Source organism: Aedes aegypti, chromosome 3, assembly GCF_002204515.2.
Source record: "Aedes aegypti strain LVP_AGWG chromosome 3, AaegL5.0 Primary Assembly, whole genome shotgun sequence".
NCBI lineage: Eukaryota > Metazoa > Arthropoda > Insecta > Diptera > Culicidae > Aedes > Aedes aegypti.
The window spans coordinates 152,108,088-152,133,770 of record NC_035109.1 but is presented as its reverse complement, the minus strand read 5'-3'; the positions used below and the strand labels follow the sequence as shown (position 1 = coordinate 152,133,770).

Sequence of the window (25,683 nt, the reverse complement as noted above, 5' to 3'; positions counted from 1 at the left end):
AGTGTTTGTCCATGTGTCCTTTGGGATTTGAGATGACACTCAGAATTTGACATATGTACAATCAAATTAGCGGTGAGGATCAAAAACGATATTTTGAACCACCCTAATCGTGCATGATGGCTGCAGTGAACGATCGATCGAACCAGGTCGATTAACCTGTTTCTTATGGCAATTTTTTTCTGTTTTCGTCCACTTGCCAAGACAAGACCGACTGGGCGGCACGTTCAGAAGTCAGTCGCACGTCGTCGTCGTTGAGTTTACACAGATCGATCGATTGATCCGAGTCGATTGGCGCCAGTCAATGGCCGGTTTACCCCGGTCCTGAACAAACATCTATAAACTACCACCTTCCTTAAAGCGAAAAAGGAAAAAAAAATGCGATGGACGATTTACTGACGGTGAACTGACCGACGACAGGATGCCAAGAGTTCCGCACAGTTGTTCCCGTTCCGGCGATATCGTTCCAAATTGCTTGCTTCCACAAGTGGATTACAAAATTAGTGGTTCAACGTCGTCGTCTTCGTTGTCCCAGTTTCGATGCAAATGTGAGTGCTCTCCGTCCGAGATGTTGCTGCTGCATCATCTGGAAAGACTCTCGTTTGATTATTGGATTCCATTGGTGCATTGCTTAGTTAGGGTGACTTGTTGTATTTTCGGCAGCTTTGTTCTCTTCGTCTTAGGTAGTTTTCTACAACATATTGGGCTCAAATTATGCACCAATACTTTCACCATATAAGTGCATCTTACTGCCGAATTTCAGAAGTTTTGGTCGATAAAAACCCCCCATGACGAAGAGAACAAATCGGCCGATAATACGTAAGTTCCCCTATATGCAGAAGCAGCGCACGCAGAGATTGTTTTCCTACGTCGTTAAAATCGTTGAATGACGACTCGATTGTCGGTGGATGACCATCATCAAGCGGTTTGTTTGTTGGGCATTGCAATTTCGAGGAAGGCATATATGCAACGCTGGAGGAACCCCTAGTGGACAAGATTGGTTCAAAAGGATGCCGCCGCCACCGCACCGAGAATTGCTTCCAGATGGATAGCTTCGTGAAAGATTGAATGCGCACGCGCGCGCTTTTCTCAGAAGAACACGTGCCTTACGCGAAATGATTGCGAGATGACACAAGCGCTGTGTGCAGTGCTTCAAAAAGCCATGGTTGATGCAGTACGACTTTGAGTGATTCACTCTGTGCCGCTGTATGATTGTTTATTGAATTCATTTGCGGATCGGCTCGTGTGGTGCGTAAACAAATCTGCTGAGAAGAAGGTGTTTGCAGGAATTAAGGGCTGTTTTGTGCTGTTCACATAACTATAAACATATGTACGTCTTTTGACAATAATTTGAGCATTCCTTAGCAAATGACGTTCAGAATTTAGATACAAGATCCATCAAATACTGTTTTGACAATACTTTTCTAGCCATGATTGGATTGCGCACCACCTAAACAAAATCAACATCTTCAAAAACAAAGATGCGATATTTTGGTATTGAGAAGCCGGCCCCAGGGGCATGTTTCCTGCCATTTGATAGTAGAGTCGGTACTGCCTAAATACTTCGCCGCATAAAGACGTCTGGAAGAATGGCCACTCGACCAGTGGATTTCTACAGAGTTGTAACAGGTTTTGTTACCCAGTTAGCACGTTTTTTTTTGTAACAAAATACGTCATTATGTTGGCGGATCAGTAGTTAAAATAACAAAATTTAAAACACAATTTCCTCTACACTTAACAAAATTGAAACAAAATATGTTGTAATTTAAACAAAAAAGTTACCAATTATGTTTCAAATCAAACAAAAATATAAGGTACCCGGGGCAAGTGAGAATACGGGGTAAGTGGGGCGTTTCGTCATAGAATCACTTAGGAAAAGTTTTTCATGGGGGTATTCTTCTGGAAAGTTGAAGATACAATGACAAGGAATGTATTTAGTACTAAACATATTGTTATTTGTATTAACATGTGATTCATGTAACAGTTGTCAGTTCAGCACCATTTTCAACTTGCAAGACAAATTGTGACTCGATTCACGTCTTGCATTGACTCACAAAAAATAAATGTGTTATAAATCGAATATTCATCTGTAAGCTACAATTTTAAGTATTATTACAAGCTGCAAACGATAAACCAGTATTTTGTTTTCATTTCATATGAAATTTTAGATGGTCTATCTTACCTCAAAATATGTTTGTACCCGGGGTAAGTGGGAACTATCAAAACAAAAACCAGAATCAAAACTTTTCGTATACGTTTCATACATTTTCCAGGAGAGTAGCACTAAAACATTCAAACAAATGATTTTTATCAAAAAAGATCAATCTCAAATTACGTAATTGCATAAGAGGGAGAAGAAAAGTGTAATTATTCTTTATTTATTTTTTTTATTTTTGAAATACGACTTCAAAATTGAACAAGCACAAAGATGGAATTAGAAAAGCATCATGAGAACGATTATTTTCTATTTTATTTAAGTTTTATTTGTTATTTCTACCAAATTAAGTAGAGATGGAAAACAATTCCACCCATTGAGTGGTTTTCTGCCATGCATATAAATAATAACAAAATATATTTATAATTTCGTCAATTGTTGATTGTTTATGAGTTACATTTTAATTAACAACTTATAAATGATATATTTTGAACATGTTTTATTCCTTTTTACGCTTTTATTGAGTAATTTTCATTTAATATTAAATGTGAGATGACATACTATTAAATAAAGGTTTTCTTCCTAAAACGTTACGTATTTTATGGTTGATCCCTTATGTACATCAAATATGTACTAAAAATTAAATATCTATGACTTATCAATCCTATTATTGTAATGGGTGACTTACTGATGTGGATTGATGCATGAAACTGGATATGTCCCACTTGCCCCGTTTAGCGAGGTAACTGCGTCCAATGGCTCATTCTAAAACTCTCTTCCAAGGTTTTCACAATTTCGAAATTATTCGACCAGTTTCATGCACACACCAGCAAATATATTGCCAACATGTGATTGTGTTGTTGGATTTGAAAAATATTGACATTTGAAAATTTTATTGAACAATTTGTTGGAACTAACGTTTTTTTCGTTCCCACTTGCCCCGCGGTACCTTAACCCATTTTTTTATTTTCCATAACTTCAAATCTTCTGGAGCAGTTAATCTATTCCTTTCGGTTTGGGTTTATGAATCATGCTTTTTAAACACTGTATTACTGTTATTACACGTGATATTACTGTAATGATTATCTTGAAAGGAGAATGTGCATATGAAGAAGCGAAGAATTTCGGACCAATCAGTCTGAGCACTTTTCTTCTTCAACGCATTACACAGCGGAACAAGTTTCAACATACCATTATTCAGGTTTCGATCTACTTAGTCGCAAGCGTTATTATTCGTCATATTGCGCACTTTGTTCACTACTGGACATTTGATACAAAATTCAAAGTAGATTATGTTTAATCAAGTTTAAAACAACATTATTTCGAATATTCAGTACCGGAGAGCTAGTTTAAACACAAAATACCACTGTTTGTATGGCTACAGTTTTCTGGGCTTTTTTAGAGCTCAGTTATCCGTCATCTATCGGAAAAGTAAAACTACGATCTCTAACTGGATCCACTGGAAGCGCAACGAGCTAGGGTGTTCCGGAAGTTCAACGTCGAACATCGAAACTGGATCGTTCAACTGTACACACTTAAAAATTGTTCGCGTGCTCCGCCTTTTAAATTGCTGAGCCAACTCGGCTTCCGTACATTTAGCTGAGAACTCAGCTTAAAAAATAATTTTAAACGAGAATCGGCTTCTTTCGAAACTGAAATCTCGGTTAATTCTACTTTTTATCCGTATCTCGGCAATGCTCTATAGAATGTGATCTGTATAACTTAGTCTTTCTCGATGAAGTGTCTCTAGATAGCAGAGATATGCTTCGTAATCGAGGTTATGGAATGATCAGAGTTTATGAATGAAGAGTTGCGCGAAGAGTGAAACCAAATCTACCTATCGAACTGTCAAACCGTCTACCTATCGAACAGACCAGCAAAACAGATAGGGGCTATTTTCGAAGACGAAGAAGAACAACCACTCAAAGAAGTCTCTTCGCGCAACTCTCCATTCATAGACTCTGGGAATTATAGGCAAGAAAATTACTTTCCGAGGTGAATTCGTGTGGCGATCGAGGAATTCTTCTCTTTGTTTTTTTTTGGGACTGCGAAGAATGCTAGATATCTTCCAGACCGAAGGAACGTTCACACGACAAATATTCTTCCAATGTTGTCGATAAGTTAAAAAAAATATAAAATGGAATGCAATAAAAATGGAATATGTATCTAATCATTCAAAATACTTTATTGAACATTGAACTTGAAAATAAAGGCCCAAACGCAATTATAGCGGAACGGCAACAGGAATGGAATTGGTTGCTAACAAATGAAATTGAACAATAAATTTGAAATTGAATAAGTGGACAAGCATATTATAGTTCATACTAGCGAACTGATTTCGTTTCCGATGCCGTTCCGCTACCATTAGGAACTCATAGCATCCACAAGGCTTGAATTTACTGACGTTCGAGTGCGCAAATCCACTACACGATTTTTCAGGCGTTGTGCCCTAAACAGCAGCTGTTCAGCATCTTCTTCCAGTGCTTCCAACGCCGAAACAAACCCTTGGTTGATTGTGTAGGCCACACGCAAGCCACTCCAAACAGCCTCTAACTTAAAAACTTCGGAAATCGGAACGCTTCTAAAGAATTTAAGAAGATGTTGTGGTGGGACATTCTATGGTCGCGTTCTTGAGCCGGCCCTGCATGGATGACCTATCTCCATTTTGATGATGAACCAGCTGCTTCTCGACAACTTCACACAGCGACTTGCATTAATTTGAGGTAGAATAAACATGCGCGTGAATGCGTGTTTGTTTCGATCTCCAGTTAGCAAGTAGTTTGCTATTCACCTATTCAATGTTCACTTGCTTTTTCTGACTTTGGTCCTGAAGAACAATGAACTTGTTCATGTGCTCGAACACTGGTCCTTCATCAGCCCATGTTGGAACTTGCACTCCGTTGTTTTCAATAAAAATCACTTTGCGACACAAAACAGTTTTGGACGTTTCCCAGATGCCGGTTAAGATTTCATTAACAGTGTTTCCCGAAATCTGTCTGGTAGCAACTAATCATCCAGTTCCCCAACAAATCTGCGTCCATAGAACTGCCCGTTAAGAGTGAAGTTACGAACTGTTGCATTCAACTTATTTTTTGGTTTTGGTCGAGCAACTTGGGATTGATGTCGGGTCGATTCCACTGTCCCCATCTGCATTGTTAGGTCCTGGTTCCTGATTCAAATCCTCGCCAGTCATCTCGTATGTATATTCATTCATTTGTTCAAAGCCTCTACAATGTATCCATCTTCTTCAGCTCCGTCACTTTACCCAAGTAACACAACATGTCTCATATAAATCACAATGCCTTCAATATGACTAATGAGAATGTTCTGTTTCATAGCGGATAAACTGGAATTCATCCTTATATATGACTGGAAAAGCGCAGAAGGAGAAGCTTGTGCAACATATTTTTGTCGTCAAAATTATGTATCATATGGGTTTAGGTATACATAATTACACTCCCGTGCATAAGTTTGGGTTCACCCCCTAAAAAACATGCAAAAGTGTTCTGTCCATATCTCTGTGATTACACGTCCAATTGAAACTCTCTAAGTCGCATTCGAAAGGCAAAGAGTTATTCTTACTTCGTATGTATTTTTCCAAAAACATTCTTTGAACTTTGTATACTAAATTTTTACTTAAAATTGTGACAATTTTCAAAAAACACACTGAAAAATCATATTTAATTTCCTCAGGATTGGGTCGACCAAAATTTTAAATCCAAGTGTCATTAGAATCGTAAACTTATATTCTTTGAAGAGACCCCACGAAGTTTTGGCGGAAAAATCTGGAAAGTATTCAAAATCAATGAAACAGTCAGTCAAGTCATCGTGCAAAAGTTTGGGTTCACCCCTCAGTATGATGCAAATCGTGCAAAAGTTTGGGTTCACCTGAGCCGCACGCACATCATTTTTGTCAATATCTCTGCCATTTTTCAACCGATTTTAATAGTTTAAAGCTTTTTTGAGCGCAAATAATGGCGCGTACATGATTGGTTTGAGATTTCACAGATTTAAGTATGTTCAGGTGAACCCAAACTTTTGCACGATACACCATACTGAGGGGTGACCCCAAACTTTTGCACGATGACTTGACTGACTGTTTCATTGATTTTTAATACTTTACTGATTTTTCCGCCAAAATTTCGTGGCGTCTCTTCAAAGAATATAAGTTTACGATTCTAATGACACTTGGATTTAAAATTTTGGTCGACCCAATCCTGAGGAAATTAAATATGATTTTTCAGTGCGTTTTTTGAAAATTGTCACAATTTTAAGTAAAAATTTAGTATACAAAGTTCAAAGAATGTTTTTGGAAAAAATACATACGAAGTAAGAATAACTCTTTGCCTTTCGAATGCGACTTATTGGACGTGTAATCACAGAGATATGGACAGAACACTTTTGCATGTTTTTTAGGGGGTGAACCCAAACTTATGCACGGGAGTGTATGTATTATACTTTGTCCAACAAACCATTAACGCAACAAAATACTGAGAACATTTGGTAGTGGAAATGCATTGGATGGTCGACAATGAAAAATGTAAAAGTGCAAACATTGACAAGCTTTAATTTTTGATTGCATAACTGTTATTTAACACTAAATTAAAAAGCGAATCAAAAATGATGGTGAAATATGCACTTTTACTTCGAAAAAATCAATTCGCCCTAATAAATCGCTCAATATACATTTTTCGACATCAAGCCAAATAAATATTTCCAAAAAGGAATCATCACATTTTGCAAATTAGTTCATTATTTTGTTTTCTAATAATACACTGAACTTTTACTGAACTATTATTACTTTTTTCAAAGCTTTAGAACAAAAATCTCATCGTTATGGTAAATATTCAAAATTAAATTCAAAAATTAAAAATGGTCCCCTTAGACACACTGCATGACGACTGTTTTGGGAAAAGACAAAAATTTCATTGCCAATTATTTTCCATTGCTTCATTCAAGGCAGTGAAAAGTTTCCAGGGACAACTAGTGTGATCATAAATTTACAGTGTGATATAAGTTTGATAAATCACTTGAATATGACAGCATAAATTGAAGTTGTAGCATAGAAGTTGCTTCTCAAATCTCACGAACCGTTGTTGATTTGTACCCGAAATAAAATAGTCTAATCAGGTTATTACCAAAAACTATTCCGGCAAACTTTATGTTTCTATTTTGTTCACGGAAAACTCCTATACCAAATGACTATGGAGTGTTTTCTAAGTATTTATATTTTTTTTCCTACAATTTTTCACAAAAACACGTAAGCCCTGCATGAACACAGTTGACGATCAGATCTCGTTCAGTATAGACGCTTCCTATTAGATCGGAGGCTTTGCACAAAAGAGCTGGTTAACAGTGGTTGTATATTGTGTTGGAAACAAAGTGAAACAATAGCTAGACAATGGACGGTCTCGTGAAGAATACGCTGATGTTCAGATTTCCGGATGGCGCTCCCGGCCCTAGCGTCGTGGAAATGGCGCGTTTCGTCAAATCGTTCGATGCGGATAAGTTTACTATGGAGAGCAGCTACAAGATTTCCGAGGAACGGTGCATTTGCATCAAATTCATGAACGAACGAGCAATGAAAGACGCTCTCATGCAAAATCCAGAGAATCACGTGTTCCAGTATTCAAGTGGTGAAACGGTCGAAGTCAAAATGTCGGTCGCCGGAGGATGTAGCAAATACATCCGGATTTTTGATCTGCCGCCAGAAGTTCCCGACCAGGAGATTGGTAATGTGCTCGGAAAGTATGGAGTTGTACGTCGGATGGTGCGAGAAAAGTTTCCAGCTCAGCTGGAACTGGACCTAACCACGGGAGTCCGCGGTGTGTACATCGAGATCAAGAAAGAAATCCCGGCAACTCTATTCTTTCTCAACCGGCGAGGAAGAATCTACTACGAAGGTGTGAAGCATAAGTGTTTCTTGTGCAAACAGGAGGGCCATCTGAAGGCAGACTGCCCTCGGAATACATCGAACAACAAACGGAACACGGAAGTGGTCGAAAATGCAGAAGTTGGCCGGCCCGATTCTGCTGGGTCCTCTTCTGTGTCTTCGCCGCCACAACCACCTAGTTTCGCTGCGATGCTGAAGAGTAAGCCACCAGTCGTTGGAACTGAGGGAAGTAAGATGACGCTGCTAGTTCCAGCTGCCAAAATGGTGGCTGAACCAGTGTGCAACAGTGAGGAAGGCGAATCGAGCCACGTGGTTGAGGCTCCCGCAACGCAGAATGCTGACAAAACGATTGGCGCAACGGTCGACACGCACGATAGCGACGGCCTGCCGAACATGGAGGTTGATTGCTCGGCAACGAAAAGACAACATGAGGGATCTTCAACAGAAGATGAAGGTAACACGCGAGCTTCCAGAAGCCGGAAGCAGAAAAAGGATAGTGATCCACTAAAAATCATTGAATCCGAGCCCATTCAATCGAAGGGAAAAGATCGGAGGGCAAGGTCGAAGAATTGAGATTAGGGATGCCGTCTTTTGCAAACTTTTAAGTGATGATGACTTTGGCTATGGTTTTGGAGTTTTGATTATGGATGGTTTTTATACTTCTGCTGGGATTTCCTTCGTATTTTATGGCTGCCTTGAAAATCTTTTGCTACGTTTATATGGACATGGTATCGGAAAATGATATGTACTTCTATTGCTTTATGGATTGGAACTTTGGCTACGTCTCAGGTTATGAGCCCGGATAACGATTTACACTTTAATAGGGATCACCTTCCGTTTTATTATTATGACAACTTCAGCAACGTTTACTGTTATGATTTTTGGATAGCGATTAATTACTTTGAAAATTTGGCGTTATATTTATTCTGAAATGAACGTAATTAGGAAAGTAGCTTCAATTAACATAAATGCTATAAGAGTTGATGTTAAAAAGTCGCTTTTGAAAGAGTTTATTTTGACCAATGATTTGGATATAGTTCTTCTACAAGAAGTCGCATTTGACGATTTCTCTTTTTTACCATCACACCTTGCCGTTGTAAACCGGGATGGAAAATGCTCTGGAACGGCCTTGCTAGTACGAAAATCCATCGAAGTACATGATTGTATGAAAAGCCCATGTGGGCGAATTATTTCGATGATTATTGATGGTGTTAATTTTGTAAATATTTACGCGCATGCTGGTTCTCAGTTCAAAGCAGAGCGGGATGATTTGTTCGAAGTTCAGACAATTACTCACATGAGTAAAGTTGCAGCTACCGATACGATAGTAGGCGGTGATTTCAATTGTATTTTGGAAAATGATGATACCCGTGGGAACTTCAAGAACGTTTGCCGAGGTTTAAAAACCCTTACAAATCGGTTCAATCTTATGGATGTTGAGCTGAAGATCAAAGGCCATAAAAAGCAATTTACCTTTTTTAGGAATGATGCCGCCTCGCGCATCGATCGATTTTATTCAACGAACAATTTGTTTAAAAAAATTAGTAAATTTGAAACTAATGCGATTCCTTTCTCTGACCACCATGCGATCCAATTCTGTTACCAAATTGAACCCAATCTAAGGTCACCTGTCGTAGGGAGAGGGTACTGGAAGATTAAAAATTTCTTGTTGCAAGATGCTGACGTAACTGAAGAGTTCGATAATGTGTATAATAGTTTAAAATCCAGAAATAAGTACAATAATAATTTTGCAGAATGGTGGTCTTTCGACGTTAAAAACAAGATAAGGCAATTTTACAAATCAAAATTTTTTGAATTCAGTAATCGAAACCGAACTCAAAAAGATCTTTGTTACGCTAAGCTGTAACAGTTAGAAATCAAACAAATGAATGGTCAAAATGTGAGTGATGAATTAGCAAAAACCAAATCAGATATTATAAATATAGAAACTAATCGCCTAAAATCCATAAGCTCCAATTTTAAACCAAACACGATGTTGGAGAACGAAAAAATGGGTATTTACCAAGTATCTAAAATTGTTAAAATGCAATCTAACCCTAATGTGCTACAGCTAAAAAATGATAAAGGTGTTCTTTGTGATCAATTAGAAACTAAGCAAATAGTTTATGATCATTATAAGGATTTGTTCGCTGGCAGGCATGATAATGTTGCAGCTGACTGTATGTTGAATTCATTAACCAAAGTTCTAAGTGCAAATTCGAAACAAGATCTTATTGAACCCATAACAGGAAATGAATTGCTAGATACTATTAAACGCTGTACTTTGAAAAAAGCACCTGGGCCAGATGGGATCACCTACGAGTTTTATCTAGTTCACTACACTACATTAAAAACCGATCTACTAAAGCTTTTCAACGGAATATTTAACGGTTCAGTGAAACCATTAGAGAGTTTTTCCGATGGGATTGTGACACTAATCCCGAAAATAGGAAACAAGAATGACATAAACAATTATAGACCAATTAGTCTATTGAACACCGACTACAAGCTTTTATGTAAAATTATCGCAAACCGTCTTAAGAAATGTCTTGAAGAAATTATTGATGAGGGCCAAACAGCTGGTATCAAAAACAAAAGTTGTACAGATAATCTAGACATCATTCGTACTCTTGTAATTAAAGCTCAACAATCAAAAAAATTCAAATTTGCTTTGCTCAGTCTAGATCTGGAGAAAGCTTTTGACAAGGTTTGCCATGAACGTTTGTGGGAAATCATGCTTAAGTTTGATATACCGTAACAAGTCGTAAACTGCATTAAGCAGCTATACAAAAATGCCTTTTCTAAAGTTTTAGTAAACGGGTTTTTGACACAATCCTTTAAAATAGAGAAATCAGTACGACAAGGTTGTCCTTTGTCAATGTTACTTTTCACGTTATACATTGAGCCATTAATAAGACATTTAAATAAAAGTTTATCAGGAATTCTGATTTTGAACAGATTCGTACGTGTTCTTGCTTTCGCAGATGATTTGACTTTGCTCATTAGATCTGACCAAGAAATTGATGCAGTGATGGGAATTTTAGAAAATTTCTCTAAATTCGCTGGTATAAAGCTGAATTTAAGGAAATCAGGTTTTTTGCGTTTTAACAATTGTGCGATAGGACCACAGAAGATCACTGAAAAAGATGAATTGAAAATTTTAGGTATTTTTATTGGTACCAATTATAGAAAAGTAGTCGAAACCAACTACAGAAAAGTTATTCAAGCAATAAATGCTACAATCCAAGCTCATATGTTTAGAAGACTTAATCTTTTGGAAAAGGTCGTTGTTTTAAACACCTATATTCTCTCGAAATTGTGGTATGTTGCTCAAATCTTACCAGCCAGCAATATACACATTGCACAAATACGTAAAATAACGGGAAGTTTTTTATGGGGTTATCATAGAATCTTTAAAATAGAACGCTCACAATTATACTTGCATTATTTTAAGGGAGGGTTGAATTTAATAGATGTAGACACTCAGTGTAAATCTCTTTTCGTGAGAAGTTTACTTTTCAAAGGTGCCACTGCTATAAGTCACTATTTGATAAGAACACACAATTTGAAAGGACTAAGTTTAAATACACAACGTCTTATTCAGAAAGCAAAAGTAATCAAAGATATGACGCATCTAGTAACTAACAAGCAAATTTATGAATACATGTTAAATAAACTAAATATTGAAATTAAGGTTGAAAAAAAGTATCCTCAAATACATTGGGAAGTAGTATGGGAGAACATCAATCAAAACTTTTTAAGTTTATCAGCTAGGTCAACATTGTATGAGATATTTAATGACATCATTCCGAACAAAATTAAAATGTTTAACAATCTTGCTAACATAGATAGCTTTTCATGCGATGTGTGTGGAAAACCAGATAATAACGTCCATCGGTTTATGAATTGTATAAAAACAGCTGATATATGGAACTGGGTGTCTGACATAATCAAAAACCGATTAAAAATTAAAATAACTTCGCCACATTTGCTACTTTATCGTGGAATAGGAAAACATAATTGTAGATTAAAAGCAGCATTATGGTTAGTATGTGAAGCAATAGTGTACAATGTCAAAAATCATAAGAATCCAAGTTTATACATGTTCAAGAAAGATATACAAGATTATAGATGGAATAATCGCATACTGTTTTGTAAACATTTCAAAAACTATCTTAACATCTGTTGAACACCCACAGAATTTAGTTAATGGTTAGAATTAAGGTACATTTTATTAAAAAAAAAAAAAACACTATGTATGTTAGACTATACATTGTTATGTTTGTGAATGTTGTAAAAAGTTAAATAAACAGTAAATATGAAAAAAAAACACAACTATAAGCGAGTTAGGTAATTCCATTGAACCTTTTTCGTACTAAACAGTGGCAAACAACCACCACACTCTATTTATTCATATAAATTGATAAATCGGCATTTAGAGCATACCTTAAAAATAATAATTTACTCAAAACATTTGCTTAAAAGTGTTCAGTAAACACCATATGGCGAATTTCTTAGCCGGCAGTGTATCATCCATGCTATCAAAATTATTAAATGTCACTTTTGTTGCATTTGTTTTATAGACAACTAGAAAAACTTATATTTGACTGAAAATAAACATAATTTATTTATTCAGAACATGTTTGAAAAGAGTATGGTATGACATACATGTAACATGAATATGACATATTGAGATTGTTTATTTGTCGTACATGTCTAAAACAACCGAAATAAGACATATAACCAAACTTATGTTTTGATAAACATAAAAAGACAAATATAAAACATAATATGGTTGAAACATAGTAAACATAATTAGAACATTTTCAGCAAAATGGTAGATTTGTATTGCAAAACAAATTATATGCCTTAGTAGAACATTTACATTCAAGTTCAATATTGAAAGGTTTAACAAAACAAAATAGCGACTTACGTGAGACATGACATGTTTCAAAAACTTTCTAGCAATCATTGTAGGACAAACTGTGTATTTTTAAATTTAGATTTATGTTTTCTGTGTTACTTGGGTAAGGTGACGAGTATGCATAATCCTTGGGAGAATCCATTCTTTAAGAGCTGGTAGTGAGAAAATCAAGTAAGGAATCGGTTCTATAAGTTCTACATCAATGCAAAAAACACTTTTCTTCTTTCAGCATGCGAAATCGATAGCAAACAAGATTAAAAACAAACAGTTTGTTTTGGTGAAGATGGTGAGCAAGATGTCATATCGTGGAAAGGTCTGCCAGATTGGTTTATTTTTTATTCGATATTTATTGTTGATTTTTATCCCTAATTAAAACAATGGAATCGCGTTTTTTTTTATTTCATTTGTTACAAAAGAACTTAAAAAAAAATTGTTTGTTTATGCATTTGTTATCTCAATTATATCTTTCCATGTCACATTCGGCTGATTTTTAATCTAGTACATCAATTCCAAATAAGTTCAATCAAACTCTTTTATTTTTGGCAACCTTGAATTTCCTCCCATAAGTGCGACAATGAAATATCGGCAAATCCAATAAGAGCCGCAAAGGGCAATAATTTGAAATAAATTTTAAAGAGCCTGCGGTTTGTTGGTCTTACAATCCTTGGGTGAGATATTCTCCCTAACCCCTCCCCTTTTTTGTAACAAAAAAGCGTAACAGATCAGGTGGACACGAGGGGTCCAAGATTGGCCTCAAACAGATATCTCAACATGCAAATGAGTTATTAGTTTGGTGTCTTCGGCAGAGTTGTTCAGCATATCAAGGGCTATCTGGCGATGAAAAATCTGATTGAGAATTCATCCGCTAGGTGACACTAGTGACAAGTTTAATTCAATCATCAGTATCTCAAGATCCTTATCAGCTAGAAGATTGATGTCTTCGGCAAAGCTGTTCAGTAGATTAATAGCAATTCGGCGGTGAAGAGAAATTCGTCTGCTAAGTGGCGCTAGTAAAAAAAAACTTCAATCTTATATACCTCAAGATGTAGGTTGGTGTCTTTGGCTAAGATATTCAGCAGATATAAAACAATCTGAAAATGAAAAATCTTATTGAGAATTTATCCACTAGGTGGTGCTAGCATAAAATTTTCTTCAATTGTCTGTATCTCAAGATCCTTCTTAGCTCGAAGGTTGGTATTTTCGGCAAAAAAAAATCATCCACTAGGTGGCACCAGTTAAATAAATCTTCAATCTTCACTACCACAAGATCCTTATAAGCTAGAAGACTAGTGTCTTCGTCAAAGTTATTCAGCAGAATTAGAGCAATATGGCGATGAAGAGTCTGAATATGAATTTCTTCGATAGATTGCGTTAGTAACAAATTTTCTTCAATTGTCTGTATCTTGAGATCCTTTTGAGCTAGAAGGGTGGTATCTTCGTTCTCGTATCCGTGAACAGCAGTCGTGAACTCGTCAACAAGCAAAAATACACCGTGAACTAGATCATGTTTATGTGAACGCGTTGCCTAGTTCCGAAAACGTTCATGTAAACATGATGGTAGTTCAGGGTGTATTTTTGACAGTTTACGCTTTCCATAACGCTTTTTTGAGCGTGTAGCTGATAATGATCTTGAGATACAGATAATTTAAGAAAATTTTATACTAGCACACCATAAAAGAAAAATTCTCTTTTATATTTTTCACCTCCAGAATATCTTAGCCAAAGACACCAACCTTCACGATGATAAGGATCTTGAGGTATATCAGAATGAAGATTTTTTTTTGTTAGCGTAACCTAGCGGATGAATTTCCAATAAGACTTTTTATCGCCAGATAGCTTTTGATCTACTGAACAGCTTTGCCGAAGATACCAACCTTCTAGCTGATAAGCACCTTTAGATATAGATGATTGAATAAAAGTTGTTACTAGTGCCACCTACCGGATGAATTCTCAATCAGATTTTTCATCGCCAGATAGCCCTTGATATTCTGAACAGCTTTGCCGAAGACACCAAACTTCTAGCTCATTTGGATGTTGAGATATCCGTTTGAGGCTAATCTTGGACTCCTCGTGTCCACGCTTTTTCTGTTACCTAGAAAAGGGAGCAGGGTCAAGGGGATGTCTCACCAAGGATTGTAAGACCAACAAACCACATTTACTTTGAAATTTATTTCAAATTAATCGATCAACTGGTATTCGGAGACCAGTGTGGCCATTAAAAAACTCAAGATTCGCCTTGGGAATTTAAGGGTTAAAAAGTGAGAAGAGTATACTAAAACATACCCTTTTATCCGAACTTTTGGTTGCTTGGGCAGTAAAATGACATTTCGGCACAACGGAATTCGACCTAGCGACATTCGGCTTAACCGTATTCGACCTAACGGTATTCGACCTAACGACTGTTGGAATTTCACCACAATGGAAACACAAACAGCGGGACGAGAAAAAACCAAGGGTGGAGGGCGGCTGTCAACTGGGAGTAAAATTGAAAAGCCGCCAACCTAAGTCCAGAACCAGTTTTAAGGCTTAACGCGGAAAAGTGAAAATCATTCTTCGCAAAATTACAGGTAATCAATGCGCTTGAAATAAAATGTTTGCCAGCAGTTATTTGCTACGTGCTACTGCAGTGCGCTGTTGGCAATTTAATCAGAAAATTCTGCTAAATTCCCAAAAAAGATGTTTGCGAGAAAATTGATTACGCCGTCACCATTGTTTGGTCGTTATTTTGTATGGTTGTTTACATTTTAGAACCAGCGACACGTCGGGGTAGCAATAAAGAGCCGCCAGTTCCACCCTTGGAAAAAACACTTGTGTACTGCTTGACGATACACGAACGAATATTTATTTTCAACTAAAATATAAACAATAACAAACTCGACAACACACATCATAACAATGGTGTGTCCATTAAACATAAATGTTGTCTCGAGTGCGAGAGGTGTCGATTGAACATACACGGAAAGTAACATTCAACAACGACTTGCTCCCTTACTGAAGAGATCAGTTGTCAAATGCCAGAAAATACCAATCAAAAAAGTTTGTAAGTGATTATTTTTTTACCAATTCATTAATTTGAGGCCTAATCGCGTTTAACGCTTAAGTACCAAGTTTAGTACAGGATGGAGCCAGAGTACTCGTGGAAACTCGAGGCTAGTGGATACAAATATTTTTAGGATGGGCTAGGTTGGGATTGAGTAACAGGGTTCCCAGCAGCTCATCCGGGAGGTATTTCATGCAGAGGCGACTCGTAACCTCAGTTTCTACCTGTTCTACGCATCTAAAAATGTCTTTTTCGACAAATTGAGATCATAAAGCAAATAGTAAATTATTGGAATCTTCCTTTCCAACAAATCTTCACCTGATAGATGCAAATTGGTTGCATAAAATCAAGAATTTCTATTCGTTGAGGTTAGGGAATCACCACTGATTTCATGGTTGCTCGTTTGTCGTATCATGGCGTATACCAACTTCTCGATTGCCGGAACATCAATGAGCATGAGCATGATTGACCGCCCGCAGTTGCTACTCCGTTATTGCAAAAACAGCTGTACTTACACAGGGAACCAACAGATGCTACTCAGGATCAGTAGCATCTTCAATGTGCAAGTACTGGTGCTCTCATTATTATAACAAACAATACCGACGCCGGCTGCATCCGAATGCAGGTCAATTTGAGAATGGGACGGAGATGTTGACGTGTTACTTGCTTTATGGAAGCCGAGGAGCCCTCTGCACTTCCACCAAAATACACTGGGAGCTTGGATATGGGAAAGGATTAAGATATAATTTTAAATGAATACGTGAACATAAACACGGATGATCGATACCGATAGTGCGGTTACCATGCGAACCGGTAACCCGTAACGCTGGTAGATCATCTTTTCGTGGTGCGTTACGTGGTAAGATCTACCATATTGTACTCTAGTTGCATCTGTTCTTGTGAATACTTATAAGTTACGGTCGGAAGAGTATAAGAGAGTAACAAGCCACTAAGACCCACCTATTTGTCCTAGATGATGAGGAGGTTGAAGTGGAAAAATGGCTCAATCAGCATCTGAGGTTGATTTCAACTCATGAGACAAGTACTTTCCAGGTTCAAGAGTTTATCTTTCGATATCTAGGAAACGATTCCGAATCAGTGGAGTAGCAGACCTCCTAACTTCTAAAATAAGCTTCTTGTTTCAAGGAATCTAAATGTCTCATGCGATGAAACCTGTTCACAGTTTCAAAAAACGACTTTGAACCTTATAAGTAGAAGCAATAATTTGATACGCTAGAGTACCGATGCATGGTCAAAATCAGTATCATTCAACCAGCTTAGTGGCCAAACCTGATTAAGGGGCGCGCTTTTGAGAATTTAATGGTGACAAACTGTTTTCTCCAAAAGGTATAAATAGCGGTATCTTTTTCTAAAGAGGCTCTATGCAAAATGGTAAAGAATGATATTTGTATAAAAAACGACTACTTCATTATTTCTCAATAGTAATGGAGTAGAACGACATGCACTAAACAAAGGACACGGGTATATCACAAAAGATCAGAGAAAACTGGTCGCAGTGGTTCATCCCGAACAGAAACAGAAAAAAAATGTGAATCGGACATGATCCGGATTCCATCGCTTGCCCAAAAAAGGAGCAGGCAACAGATTCAACGGATCAAACACTACTCACTGGATGGCCAGGAACATCAATCCAACACAAAGGGGACAAAACACGGAGAAAAAAGACTGGGAAATAAACGCAAGAGTATTAATTGTTCGACCAATACTGGCATGTCATGTTTGGGCTAAAAGGGCGGCATAAGAACAATCCAATCAAATCTGAGCAATCTCCAAATAGTGTACCTGATTGTCTGGAGCGTTCTCTTTGACACCTACAGCAGCGCTCGAGGTTTACTTTGCAGTTGCACCACTCCACGTCAGGCATTGAATTCTGAGATCCTTGAGAATTGAGAAGTATCTCACTTATTGCTCTCTGTAACAATCATGATCCTCAACACATCATAAGAGTCTGTTTATCATCTTCTGCTTCATCTCTGATTTGATTGGGGAATAACACTGCCCATAACTGCATATTTGTCACATTCGACATTTTTGACAATTTCGAATGAATACCGTGGAGAGTCATAAAACGATATAGATATATTGAACCAATGTTGGCTGAGCAGTCTTCATGGAATTAAAAACGCTAATTTTTGATTTTTCCCGACGTTTCGGTCCGTTTGGGACCTTTTTCAAGGGTTCTAAAATTTTAATGTTATAATCAATTTTCAAGTTTTACATGTAATTTAAAGTCAACATTAATTACCAATCACTACGGTTTTCTAGTCAAGATGGCTTTGCTAAACGCTAAAATGTCATGCGGAAATATCGGTCTGAATTGGAAGAAATTAAGTTAACATTCATTTGTCATGTTTTTTCCGTCCTACACTGTACTCACATCGATTGAGTCCGACCGGTTCTGAACCATCGTGGGGCGGACAATCTCCTACCTAGCGAGCGGTCTGGAATTCGGTGTCCTATATTTAGATCTTCCACCATTACTTTTCGCATGATATCTGTTTCATTTGTGTGTGTGTCATTTTTCTAGTCTAGTGTGTGTCTCAACTATCTAACCGTAAGTGATTTCTATCGTCTGTCTAGTTTGTTTTGATCGTCATCTTCTATTTGTTTTTTCATTTTTCAGTAAGTGTAGTAGTCCTGCGTAAGCTACATGGAGATTGTCTGTGTCGGTACGTTTGTTTACAGTGTCGTTGGTAGTGTATATGTGACAACTTTCGAGGATGTGTAGATTGTTTGTTTTTAACGTTCTATCTATGATTTTTGATTCGTCAATCTTAAAGTTATGGTTCATTGTTGCTGCATGGTTTACAAGCGCCGTTTTTTCCCGTACCCAGCTGACCTCCGTATCTGCATTTGTGTATCCCTTGTCTAGTAGTGTTTTCAATTTCTTCATGTTCGATCTGTGTCCGGATAGTCGTTGTTTCAATTTCATGGTAGTCATTCCTATGTAGCATGCCTTACAATTTTCACAGTCTATTTTATAAACAACATTGCTCTGTTCCATATCGGGTGTTTTGTCCTTTACCGACGGTAGGAGGGAGCCAATAGTTTTGTGTTGTCTGTATGTTATTTTTATCGATGGGTAGTCCCTCTTTAGTGTTTTTGTTATTTGTTGTGATAGTCCGTCGATGTTAGTGAGCGAGTAGAATTTTGTTTCTGGTTGGAGGTTTTCTGTATCTGTTTCTGTTCTACTCACGTCCATAGCTGTGTTGTTGTTGATCGTTTGATGTTTTGTGCGGTTGATTATTCTGTTGATGAGGCTTTTCGGATAGTCGTTGGCTTTCAGGTGGCGATGTATGACTGCGTTTTTTCCTTTTAGGTCCAGGTTCGTCGAGAAAAACATCACTCTTTTGGCGAAGTTTTGCGCGACGTTCAGTTTCTGGTGAATTGGATGACCAGAATGGTAATTCAGGAAACGACCCGACGCGATGCTTTTGCAGTACCATTCAGTTTTCACCGTATTATTCTCCTGGCGGATGACCAACATATCCAGGAAAGGCAACCGGTTTTCTTCCTCTTCTTCCAAGGTGAACTGAATGTTCGTGTTAACTTGGTTGAAGGTGTTTACTACATCTTGTACTTTGTCGGGTGGCAGTACAAGAAATAGATCATCCACATACTTTTTTATGAATGGGATGACACAGCTTGCATTTGGAATAGCCTCGTCCAAAATATCTTCCATAACGAGGTCTGCGATAATTGGTGAGAGCGGGTTGCCCATTGCGGTGCCAAATTTTTGTATGTAGTAGGTTCCTTCAAACGTGAAGTAGCTACAATCGATACAAAACTCGGTGATTTCCCAGAACAGGTCTAGGCATATCGATGTGTGGTTTTCAATATCGTTCCAGCGACGGAAAATACTTCGCTTCATCAATTCTTTCGGAATAGAGGTGAAAAGCGATACTACATCGAAAGAGACCAGAATGTGTCCCTCTGGAAGGATGGTGTTATTGATGAATTGGCAGAACTCGAACGAATTTTTGGTGTTATATTTGCTGGTGAGTGACTTTCGAAGAATTAGCCCAATAAACTTTGAAAGTTCATAAGACGGAGCCGTCATACATGGTACTACGGGGCGGAGGGGTAAGCCTGGTTTGTGCGCTTTGGGTTGACCGTAGATTTTTGGACAAATAGCTTTATAAGTCCTGAGCTTTGCTGCTGTACGTGCGTCAATTAGTTGAAGGTCTTGCAGGCGTTTTACGATGTTATTATTTTTAGTCTGAAAGGATGATGTTGGATCCTTTTCGACTATCACGTAGGTTTGGTCGCTCGTTAGCAGCTGTTTCATCTTATTTGCGTATTCGTTCTTGTTCATGAGCACTGTTTTGTTGCCTTTATCCGCTTTGGCGACTACTATGTCGGGATGCGTCTTCAAGAACTGTCTGGTATCCTTTTCCGCTTCTCTGAAGAACTTTGAGGTTGGGTCGTCTCTGCAATTACTTCGTTTTTGGTGCACGTAGTTCTGGAAATTGTTTGCAATTGCGCATCGTGTTCGATCCTGTACCTGTACGTCTTCGTTGCTCTTGATGATTGCTTCGACATCAGCGAGAAGGTGGTAGAAAGGGGTTTCCTTCGTGTTGTTGTACGGTAAGGCGAATTTGGGACCCAAACTCAGCATCAGTTAGTAGTCGCCAAAGCGGATAAAGGCAACAAAACAGTGCTCATGAACAAGAACGAATACGCAAATAAGATGAAACAGCTGCTAACGAGCGACCAAACCTACGTGATAGTCGAAAAGGATCCAACATCATCCTTTCAGACTAAAAATAATAACATCGTAAAACGCCTGCAAGACCTTCAACTAATTGACGCACGTACAGCAGCAAAGCTCAGGACTTATAAAGCTATTTGTCCAAAAATCTACGGTCAACCCAAAGCGCACAAACCAGGCTTACCCCTCCGCCCCGTAGTACCATGTATGACGGCTCCGTCTTATGAACTTTCAAAGTTTATTGGGCTAATTCTTCGAAAGTCACTCACCAGCAAATATAACACCAAAAATTCGTTCGAGTTCTGCCAATTCATCAATAACACCATCCTTCCAGAGGGACACATTCTGGTCTCTTTCGATGTAGTATCGCTTTTCACCTCTATTCCGAAAGAATTGATGAAGCGAAGTATTTTCCGTCGCTGGAACGATATTGAAAACCACACATCGATATGCCTAGACCTGTTCTGGGAAATCACCGAGTTTTGTATCGATTGTAGCTACTTCACGTTTGAAGGAACCTACTACATACAAAAATTTGGCACCGCAATGGGCAACCCGCTCTCACCAATTATCGCAGACCTCGTTATGGAAGATATTTTGGACGAGGCTATTCCAAATGCAAGCTGTGTCATCCCATTCATAAAAAAGTATGTGGATGATCTATTTCTTGTACTGCCACCCGACAAAGTACAAGATGTAGTAAACACCTTCAACCAAGTTAACACGAACATTCAGTTCACCTTGGAAGAAGAGGAAGAAAACCGGTTGCCTTTCCTGGATATGTTGGTCATCCGCCAGGAGAATAATACGGTGAAAACTGAATGGTACTGCAAAAGCATCGCGTCGGGTCGTTTCCTGAATTACCATTCTGGTCATCCAATTCACCAGAAACTGAACGTCGCGCAAAACTTCGCCAAAAGAGTGATGTTTTTCTCGACGAACCTGGACCTAAAAGGAAAAAACGCAGTCATACATCGCCACCTGAAAGCCAACGACTATCCGAAAAGCCTCATCAACAGAATAATCAACCGCACAAAATATCAAACGATCAACAACAACACAGCTATGGACGTGAGTAGAACAGAAACAGATACAGAAAACCTCCAACCAGAAACAAAATTCTACTCGCTCACTAACATCGACGGACTATCACAACAAATAACAAAAACACTAAAGAGGGACTACCCATCGATAAAAATAACATACAGACAACACAAAACTATTGGCTCCCTCCTACCGTCGGTAAAGGACAAAACACCCGATATGGAACAGAGCAATGTTGTTTATAAAATAGACTGTGAAAATTGTAAGGCATGCTACATAGGAATGACTACCATGAAATTGAAACAACGACAATCCGGACACAGATCAAACATGAAGAAATTGAAAACACTACTAGACAAGGGATACACAAATGCAGATACGGAGGTCAGCTGGGTACGGGAAAAACGGCGCTTGTAAACCATGCAGCAACAATGAACCATAACTTTAAGATTGACGAATCAAAAATCATAGATAGAACGTTAAAAACAAACAATCTACACATCCTCGAAAGTTGTCACATATACACTACCAACGACACTGTAAACAAACGTACCGACACAGACAATCTCCATGTAGCTTACGCAGGACTACTACACTTACTGAAAAATGAAAAAACAAATAGAAGATGACGATCAAAACAAACTAGACAGACGATAGAAATCACTTACGGTTAGATAGTTGAGACACACACTAGACTAGAAAAATGACACACACACAAATGAAACAGATATCATGCGAAAAGTAATGGTGGAAGATCTAAATATAGGACACCGAATTCCAGACCGCTCGCTAGGTAGGAGATTGTCCGCCCCACGATGGTTCAGAACCGGTCGGACTCAATCGATGTGAGTACAGTGTAGGACGGAAAAAACATGACAAATGAATGTTAACTTAATTTCTTCCAATTCAGACCGATATTTCCGCATGACATTTTAGCGTTTAGCAAAGCCATCTTGACTAGAAAACCGTAGTGATTGGTAATTAATGTTGACTTTAAATTACATGTAAAACTTGAAAATTGATTATAACATTAAAATTTTAGAACCCTTGAAAAAGGTCCCAAACGGACCGAAACGTCGGGAAAAATCAAAAATTAGCGTTTTTAATTCCCTGAAGACTGCTCAGCTAACATTGGTTCAATAACATAACCTCAGTCGAAGCTCATCCAAAAAAGATATAGATATATACTTTTGATCAACTTACTAAAATTTGTGATTTTGTTCATGAAAATTCGAAAATACATACCAAGTTGTATTGTCACATTGCTGATTGTCACCGAATAACAGTCACATTGAGATTATACATGAGCCTCGTAATGTAGTACCGTAAAATCGGGTGTAATTGATCAGAAGGGTGAAATTGATCATCGTATCACACGATTTTATTTACTCGTAATGGAGCACAAATATTGATGTAAGCTGCAGTAAATGAACGTTGCTTGTCGTAACTATTGTCGAATTGTTTGTTGTGAAGTTTTTAGCGTTAAAGAATGTTTATTACTATGAAAATAATGTAAAATTTAAAAATCATGCACGGTGCAGTATTGACAAACACCTGTGAACTTCTATTTATAAGCAAGGATTTGAACATGGTATAAACATGAAAGTTTGTGAGGATGCTTGAGATATATCCCCAAACCAGATTTCATCACCAAAACTCGTACCAATTGGCTCATATGAATGAAATAATTGAATTTCTGTTAGATATCATTGAATTCCTTAGGAAATTGCATACATTTAAGCGTTTTCAGCGTAATTCTTGAAATTTAACTATTCGTTATTTATATAAATATTGCATTGTTAAGAATTTTACAAGCATATTCGGATTCAGGGTGCTCAAATTTATCATATAGAGTTGTTTTGGAAACTAACAATAATGGCATTGACAAGTGATCAATTTCACTCCGAAATGAGATCCTCTGATTTTTTTATTTTAGAGGTATTTGTTAATACTAAAATGACATTTGTTAGAAAATTTCGGTACATAAGTCGATGAGGCTCACCTTCGTACTTGTTTTCCTGCATTTAGTTGTTAGGGATTGTTAACATTATAGAAAACAAACTAGAAAAACCGTGAAAATGATCAATTTCACCCGAAATTACGGTAGCAAAGAATTTTTTATTAGTAATATTTTCTGACTATTATCCCAATATTCGATATGAGCTGTAAAAATTTTCAGCCTCAAATAAGCACTTTTGAGTTCCTGGTAATTTTTAGAAATTTTAGTTTCTTCCCATACTGCCTTGAAATGCACACTTGGTGTTCCATTTACTCAATGCCAATTTTTGTCGAATGTTACAAATATGCAGTTAAGGGCAGAACAATACATGATAATACCCTTCTAAAGAAGCTTCAAACCTGAAGGGCATTATTGCTATAGGATGTTCGGGGACTATTTATCACGTCTGTTAAATAAAACACCTGCCCGCAATGATAACTAAGCGATGGAAATGAGTTTTTTATCGTTCTCTCTTTGAGGCTCTCGTTCGCTGCATTCATTTATCAAGCTTGTTACTACTTGTGAAACATTGCCAATCATGGACAGATACATATGGGATGCTTTCTTCGTTTGCTTTGATCGTGCTTCAAAATCAAATGAGAATGGATTGGTTGCTACACATACATCTTCAACTTCCTTCCTTTTATCGTTTATAGCTCCTGCTTCAACTGGAGAAAACTCCCGTGAAAATATTTGGAAACATGTATTTCACACAATCGAAAAATGTATTTCACTGCATTGTTTTTTTTTTTTTACTTTTTTTGCAATTTCTCATCGTACAAGGCTGTTTTTCATCACGCCGATCTATCATGAAACGGCCAACTTTCCTGCACTGAATTATGTAGTGCGGTAATAGTCATAACGCAACTGAAACCAGTTGCGTAATGACCATTACCAAGCGCCTTTTCATAACGCAACTGTCTTGAGTTGCGTAATTAAACATTACACAGCAATTTTCATAAATTCCAAAATAATTGTGAATGCATTCTGATATGATTTCTCAAAAAGGTCTTCTTCGAAATTGCAAAAAATGTTGTACGCAACTCGTTGCAGAAATCTATTTTTTACAGCACTTGTCGTAATTAGGCTTATTTTTCAAAAGTTCCCAAAATCATAAGTTCGTGTGATCTTCTGAATCAAGTTACAAGAAAAGATAAATCACAAAGTTTGAGCACAACATATTTAAATTAACAGTGAATTTCACATAGCTTAGTAATTTTTCAACCAATTGTATTTTCTTCATAATTATGCAACAATGTAGTATCAACATTTCACTAGCCCGAAAACTTAAAACTCAACAAAAGGCGTTTGCAATCTTGTTGTAGCATCCTGTTTCATCCTATTGCCTAGGACGGCTTCAGCAGAACCAATACAAATTGAACAACTTCAAAATAAACAGGCATCGCCTGGTAGCAACAAAACTCAGCGTGAAGTGGCACAAACTGATGAATTATCGCCTTTAATCTAAAATGTCACCATTTATCCAAAATAGCAAACATAGTTCGTGTTAAATTTTGATGACGATTTTCATTGTGTTACCTTGCCACCGGCCGAATACATGAATAAAACCCTAATCAATATGCAAATTGTTGCAATCTACCCACAAGCTACATGTGACTAGACTCAACAAACTCCTCCAATAAATCAATCGACCGTTGTGTTTTTACGACCGCGCTCATCATTAAAGTAATAATAATCACCATATATTTAGTACACACCGCGGTCTTCCCAAATACAGTTGATCGAAATCCGTACAAATAGACGGTTTAGATGCAATGATTAACGGCAATTTCTACCATAAATTGGCATTACTTGGAACCCATCCGACGACGATCGGATCTCGTTGGCAATGCAGATGAGTTGGTTGTTCTTAGCTTGATTGCCGGTTACAAAGTAAAA

The 25,683-nt window shown here is 37.5% G+C and overlaps 1 protein-coding gene and 1 long non-coding RNA gene across 5 annotated transcripts in view; both read left to right on the top strand.

The window, feature by feature from the left end:
- The window catches only part of LOC5569656 (semaphorin-5A), a 613,002-nt gene that overhangs the window by 387,404 nt on the left and 199,915 nt on the right, over window positions 1-25,683 (top strand). The gene's annotated exons all lie outside the window — the stretch shown is intronic.
- LOC110678775 lies at window positions 22,083-22,958 on the top strand. The gene is made up of 3 exons (XR_002501931.1): window positions 22,083-22,630; window positions 22,696-22,762; window positions 22,828-22,958. It is a non-coding gene; the product is annotated as an uncharacterized LOC110678775 (long non-coding RNA).